Source organism: Canis lupus, chromosome 22, assembly GCF_048164855.1.
Source record: "Canis lupus baileyi chromosome 22, mCanLup2.hap1, whole genome shotgun sequence".
Lineage (NCBI taxonomy): Eukaryota > Metazoa > Chordata > Mammalia > Carnivora > Canidae > Canis > Canis lupus.
In genome coordinates this window covers 14,313,664-14,320,939 of record NC_132859.1, presented here as the reverse complement: position 1 = coordinate 14,320,939, position 7,276 = coordinate 14,313,664, and the positions used below count along the sequence as shown (strand labels likewise).

Genomic DNA, 7,276 nt, shown 5'->3' with positions numbered 1-7,276 from the left:
TCAGTTGGCTCTTGTAATACAAAAACTTTAAGTTTTTTTGTATCAAATATATGTTCCTTTATATCTTGTGGGTTTTGAGTCTTGCTTAGGAAGGTTAACCTCATGTTTGAAAGTGTTTTGATGTACTTCTGAGATTCTTTTTTACTTTAATTCCCTAGTATTCATTTTCTCATTTATTTACCAATCATTTTTTAATAAGACAACTTGTTTCCTGGATGGATGGTACATTTGTCAAGACTGAAATCTCTTGCTAGTTTAAGAGTAAAGAGGCTTGTTAAGAGATATAGATAATATACAGAATCTTTGGGAGAAACTTCATCATGAGGATACAAGTAATCCCTAAAGTACCTGTCAAGGCAGTGATAACTCAGAGTTTCAGGAAGCTGCCCAAAGAAGATTGTGTTTGTCTCTCTTCTCATACAATTCATTTTCAATTGATGTCTTATATGATTTGGTAGAGCCTAATAATATCTGGAACCCAATCTATACATGGATCTGGTAAATGTAGAATTTGGTTTTCTAGGAAGGTGTACAAGAAGAAAGTTGGGCAATCTATAGAATCTGTTAATATGTTACTAACTACCCCATCATTTTCTCATTATTTTGATATGCCATCACTATCATAGATGAAAATATATTTGGAGACAGTAGTCTCTGCCACATTCCAGAGCTCTTTTCCCACTTTCCATCTGCTTTGTTAATGTACATGATTTTATTTATTTCAGGTAAGGATGGGTAAGGTGTAGGGTAGGATAGAGAAGATAGTGAGCTACTCCTGATCATCCTTCTATGCACTAAGGTTATTTTTTCCAATGCCTGTTAGGCTCACTTCATTCTAGGATAATTACTCAGCTTGAACTTTTAGTTCCTAATTTCTCATCATGTCTATTCTGATATCTTGACTATCCATTTAATTTTTTATCTCAGTCATCAAGAGTTTAAATCCCTAAATATCTAGTTAAAGTTTTTGTACTTGCAACATCTCATATTTCTCCAAAGGTGCTGATATTTTTCAAATGTCTTCTGATCTCTAGCTCTGTTTATTATTAGCAGTAGAAATATAAAAATGCTACCTCTCTTATGGTGATCCCTCCCCCCACCAAATGTATGATAATGTTTAGTTATCTGTTCAGTTTTGTATTTTAGACTCTCTGTTCACTTTGCCTTTTCTGTTAACTGTAGCCATCCTCTAACAATTTGGGGTATGGAACAGCACTGGCAAGGCAAGGATATGTTCAGGGTGTGAGAGACTTGTGTTCTTGGAAGTGTGTAGCTACCTTGGTTATCATTTAAAACCAATAGGGAAGGAGAAAGTTGTTGACTAGCTTACCTACTCTGAGCCCCTTTCCCTGATTTCTCTCTGATGAGAGCCTCTTTGCCCACTTCCCAGTTCTTGATCTGTTAACTTTGAGGGGGCAGTCCCTTCCCTCCACGGCTTCTTCCTTTATTTCCCTTTAATTTAAAGATTTATTTATTTATTTATTTATTTGAGAGAGAGAAAGCGAGGCAGTGAGGAATGGAAGAAGAGGGAGAGAGAAACTTCAGCAGACTGCGCTCAGCACAGAGCCAGACATGGGACTTGATCTCATGAGATCAGGACCTGAGCCCAAACCGAGAGTCAGACGCTTAACCAACTGTGCCACACAGGCTCCCTCTACTGCTTCTTCCTTTGTGTTAGACTCCTCCTCTCTAAGATTTGAGATGAAGTTTCCTTCCATTTTGTTTTTCTGAGTAGTGATCCTATCTGTAGTCTGTCTTCTCAGCATCGCTGGTTTACTGATAGCAGTTTTTATTCTTATCCTAGGATGTTTTTTTCCTTTTAAAATGGGTCTTCTCAGGGATCCCTGGGTGGCTCCGTGGTTCAGCGCCTGCCTTAGGCCCAGGGCGTGATCCTGGAGTCCCTAGATGGATTCCCGCGTTGGGCTCCCTGCATGGAGCCTGCTTCTCCCTCTGCCTGAGTCTCTGCCTCTCTCTCTGTCTATCATGAATAAATAAACAAATAAAATCTTAAAATAAATAAAATGGCTCTATTTTTCATAGGGATTTTATTTATTTATTTTATTTATGAGAGAGAGAGAGAGTGCACCAGCAGGGTAGGGGGACTGAAGGAGAGGGAGAAGCCCACTCCCCATTGAGCAGGGAGCCCAATGCGGGGCTCAATCAAAGACCCTAGGATCATGACCTGAGTGGAAAGCAGATGCTTAACCAACTGAGCCACCCAGGTACCCACATAGGGATTTTATTACAGTAAGTGGGATACAGTAAGTGGGATATAGATGTGTATGTTTGGTTAGCTATTTTGATACAATCTATATTCAATAATGTGTGTTTGTGAGAGTGAGAGAGAGATGGAAGGTTTTTGCATTATTTTCGGTCTCCTCATTTCTCAGATTATTCTTTTTTGCTCCAAATGATGTAAGCAAAATAAAGCCAGAGTTGAACTGAACCTAGTGCTTGTCACCTATAATTTTTTTTCTCTATTCCCCTTTTCTGGAAAAAAAAAAAAAGCCTAATAAAATAAATATGTTCCCACATGCTTCCTGGTGTTACCTAGTATCATTCAAAACACACCTATTTTTCCTGAAATGGGATGTAAAATTGATGCACATAAGTAGCAGTTGATTTCAAGGTTAGGATCAGGGCTGGGTAGGAGTTGGGTATTATGGTTATAAGCATTTTAGAATTTGGTTCCAGAGAACTAAGACTAACACTAACCACATTCACAGAGACTCACTTGGTGAATGCCTGGTATTTGTTTGTTTTCACTCAGAGTATGGGATATATTATAACTTTGGAGGGATTACTTGTGATAATAACAAATTTGGAGTTGGATTCAAGCCAGAATCCTATCTTCACCATTTGTTCACACTGTTACTTAATATTCTGAATCTCCACTTTTGTCCTTGTGAGCATTAAATATGATAAAGAACAAAAAATCTTGCAGCAGGTAGCATGTAGAAAACATGGAATAGACATGAGAGATGATGATACAGGTGATGGTGGTAGTGAAATTCTGCTCTTTATGATCTCCTTCTCAGTATCAATAAGCCTGGAAAATAAATTAATAATCCAGAGGCTCCTTGGGAAATATGAAATCAGCAAAGATTATTTATAAATAAAATACATTTTTCAATTTAGGTTTTCTTTGATTTTCATTTAGTTGTGTTGAGAAAAATAATTACTATTCTGTGCCTCACTGTTCTCACCTATAAAATGAGGATAGCTTATTAGGGTTGTCATGGATAGTCAATGAGAAAACAACAAGAAATGCTTAAAAGAGTGGCTATTACATACTAGGATCAGAATAACTCTTAGCTATGTTGGTATTAATATATTACTCATATTTTATATAAACTGTAGGAGATGCAGAAAATTATCTCTATTTCAACTGATGTTGGTGATTTTATTTTTTCACCCAACAGTTTGAACACATGATTGGGCATAAATTCACGTGATAAATATTTAAAATTGGGACTATTACGAAAAAACTGGAACATATGGTATTATAACTAGAGTGTATATCTTTGATGACCAGAATACTTGTGCCCACTAAGTATAGCATCTTCTCTTTGTGAATTCTTCCTACCTGATGCTATTACTTCTGTTGCTTTCAAACTATTGCCCTTTTAATTATCAGTGGAACTCTTTTATAATAAAATCTCAGGGAATACTCCAGTGTGGAAGTAACAGTGTGGGAAGTAACAGTGGGGTCCTTGACCCAGAGCCCTGATTATTTGTTGCCTCTATGACATCCCAGGGTCCTGGAACCACAGTTTGAAAACGTTATTGCTTATAGTTAGAGATATAATCAGTTTACCAGATAATGGTCTGCTTTATAATTATTTTTTTTCTTTTTTTTTTTAATTTTTTATTGGTGTTCAATTTACTAACATACAGAATAACCCCCAGTGCCCGTCACCCATTCACTCCCACCCCCCGCCCTCCTCCCCTTCTACCACCCCTAGTTCGTTTCCCAGAGTTAGCAGTCTTTACCTTCTGTCTCCCTTTCTGCTTTATAATTATTATGCCCTGGTTGTATATTTCTGGTTTTTTAAAAAAGATTTATTTTATTTTTATTTCAGAGAAGGAGAGAGAGAGAGAAAGAGGAGGGTCAGAGAGGCTGAAGCAGGGCTTGATTTCATGACCCTGAGATCACAAATGATTTCAACATCCTTCTTTCTTCTTCATCTCTCTGGGCCTACTGATACCATTTCAGGATTTCTTGGGTACCTACTCTGTACCCAGTACTGCACTTGACACTAAGGGAGCAAACGGGGACTTGAGTTAAAGAGGCAGCAAAATAGGGACCCCCCCCCCCTTCCTGTTGCAGGGACAGAGCTGGAGGAACCATGGCTATAGATTATGCTACAGGCAAAGTGTTCGCGAACTCCCGAGGCTGCATTCCATTTACCTGAGTCAAATGTCCCACCTTTGTTTGAGTGTGAGCTGTAGTTATTTATTTATTTTTAAAGTAGGTGTGGTTGTTAAATGTAGGGGAAGTGTTATGTGAAATCCTAAAGGAGGGCTGGGGGGGGGGTGGTGGGAAAAACTTTCCTCTTTTAATACTAAATATCTTTTCTCTGGACCAAGGGTTTGCAAAGTGTGGTACGAGGACTAGTAGCATCAGTTTCCCCTGAGAAAGGGTCAGAAAGGGCTGTGGGCCCCACTGAATCTGAAACTCTGGATGTGGGGTCTGTGATTTTTTTTTTTTTAAGATTTTATTTATTCATGAGAGAGAGAGAGAGAGAGAGAGAGGCAGAGACACAGGCAGAGGGAGAAGCAGGCTCCATGCAGGGAGCCCGACGTGGGACTCGATCCCGGGTCTCCAGGATCACTCCCTGGACCGAAGGCGGCGCTAAACCACTGGGCCACCCAAGGGATCTGTTGTAACAACCCTCCAGGTGATTCTGCCCCGTGCTCGGGTTTGAGGACCATTCTCCTAGCTCATCCAGGCCGCGGTGCGTGCAGGAGAGGACGCCCTGCGTAACCGGGCGCCCGGGAGGAGGTCGCCGCAGCGCGCGTCCGCCTCTCCCCGCAACCGCAACCCGCCCGCCTTCCCCGGCCGCGGGCGGGCTCCCGGGCCCCGGTCCGCTCCCCTCCGAGCCGCAGCTAAACCCCGGCGAGTGGATTCCGAGTCGGCTGGCCGGGGTGCCGGCCGGGCATGCGCAGTGGCGCGAGCGCAGCAGCTGGGCGGCCGCCGAGAGGTGTCCGCAGCCCGGAGCTGGGGTGCTTGGATCCCGAGCGGGAGCTGGGGGCTCGGCGGCTGCGGCAGGTACGGGGCGCGGCGGTGGGCTCGAGAGAGGCGGGCTGGAACGGGGGGCAGAGAACCGAGGGTCACGTCTTCGCTGGCGCGCGGCGGCTCGAGGCTGGGGGGGGGTCCCCCGGTTCCCCTCGCGGGAGAGGCTGTGCAGCGCGGCGCCCTCAGCCCTCCCAGGTGCACCTGCCGGGTCCCCGCAGCGGCGAGCGCGGGCAGGGCGTACGTTGTGCATTTATGCTGCTTACACCTGACACCTGAACTGCGATCCCCTGCTTGAAGTTAGGCATTTTGGTAACTTTTCTGTATATGCCTCTGTCGCTTTTAAACTTTGGGTGGCTGCTGCCGAGGCTTTCTGATCCAGTCTGTTTCACTTGAATTCTGTGAGTGATTTTTTTTTTTTTTTATTTGCTTTTGGTTTTTTGGTGCATAGGATCAATAGTGCTGGGGTGAAATCGCACCCGTGGTTTCTGGTTTTGGTGCCTTCCAGGAGCGGGGGGGGGGGGGGGGGCTCTGGATGCGGCATAAAGAAATGTCAACTTTAAGCGAATTTCAGGGCCAAACACCTTAAGCATTTCAGCTGTATTTTATTTTATTTTATTTTATTTTTTTCAGCTGCATTTTAAAGTAGAAACTTTATAAAATGTAAGATTTCCACACACACCCCCCCCCATCCGCCCCGTACTTTTTCTACATTACTGTTTATTTCAGGCTTCGTTTGGTGCTGTTAAAAGAAAGCGATCTTTTAGTTAACAAGAGTTCTCACTTTTCTGTCCTTTATTTACCTGGTCACATCTTAAAGCTCATACACAGATATTTTACCCTGGGGCTGTGGTATTGATTGAGTACACTTGTAGGAGGCTAAGGCTGTGCTGCACAAATTTCTTGGATAACTTGTGAGTCCTAAGATTTTAGGCCAGGGGGGACACACTGAACATTATTTAGGTAAAGTGTTAAATTTATCATGTGGGAGGCATGTATATAGAATTAATGAGTTTAGGAAAAAGTCTTAGTTCAGGAAGAGAAACCTATATGGAAAGGGAATATGGATACCTGCGTTTCCCTCCACCCTCTCCCCTTCCCATGATGAATGTTTTAATGGCAGAAATAATAGACAGTTGGTTTAGTTTTGGACTATTAGAGACCTTCGAGGTCAACCAGTTCAGCTGCTTCAGTTTACAAATGAGAAAACTGAGACCAATGAGGTTAAATGACTTGCTGTGGCTGCTGGAGCCCCTCCTTGGCAAAGCTGGGCCTAGGGCCCAGGTTTTCTGATTTTAGGGCTCTTTTTACTATCCCCTGATAATACTCAATTCACAGTTTCAGGAGATTACTTTTTTTTTGGGGGGGGGGAGTAGATTATTAAACTTTATTTTTCTCTTCTACCCTCTTATACTGCCTGGTTTAAGCAGAAAATTAGTCATTCCTGTTACTCAGCTTGATAGTGCCTTGTAAACATCTTTCAAAAAGTGCCCTCACACTCAAGCCCCACCTCACAATTTGCTGATTTTGAAACCTCCCTCTTTTCTTGCCTTAGTCACATTGGGTCTTTGGCTCAGAATGCCTTTTTGCCTCCTTCCCTGAAGTCCTGCCCGCACTGCAGGATGTAACTCAGGTGTGATCTCTTCTTGAAGCCTTCCTTGATTACTGTAGCCAGAAATTAGCTCTCCCTCTTCTAAATCCCTCAGCATTTATTATGATTTTCTGTGCCACTAATATCCCCCTCATCTTTAGTACCCCTCTATAATACAAGAGTATTTTAGGATGTGTCCCAGCTTCTTGACCAGTTTGTAAGCTCTTAGAGCTTAAAGCCTATGACTTAGACATCCCATCCAGCACTAAGCATGTTCTCAGCCACTGTTTGTGGGAGGGAGGTGAATTACAGATCATTTTGTAAAGGGATTTGTTTTGTTTTTTAAGAATTTAAGTATTTATTTTGAGAGAGAGTGCGAGCAGGGTGAGGGGTAGGAAAGGAGGGAGAGGGAGACCATCTCAAGTAGACTGAGCACAGGGTGGAATGTA

General features: G+C 42.6%; 1 protein-coding gene across 1 annotated transcript in view; it reads left to right on the top strand.

The window, feature by feature from the left end:
- The first annotated feature begins 5,112 nt into the window (after positions 1 to 5,112).
- PLS1 (plastin 1) overlaps positions 5,113 to 7,276 on the top strand; it is a 103,503-nt gene continuing 101,339 nt past the window's right edge. Inside the window, exon 1 of the mRNA XM_072792410.1 lies at positions 5,113 to 5,272. The gene's annotated coding sequence lies outside the window, so the exon portion shown is untranslated. The remainder of the gene's footprint in view (positions 5,273 to 7,276) is intronic.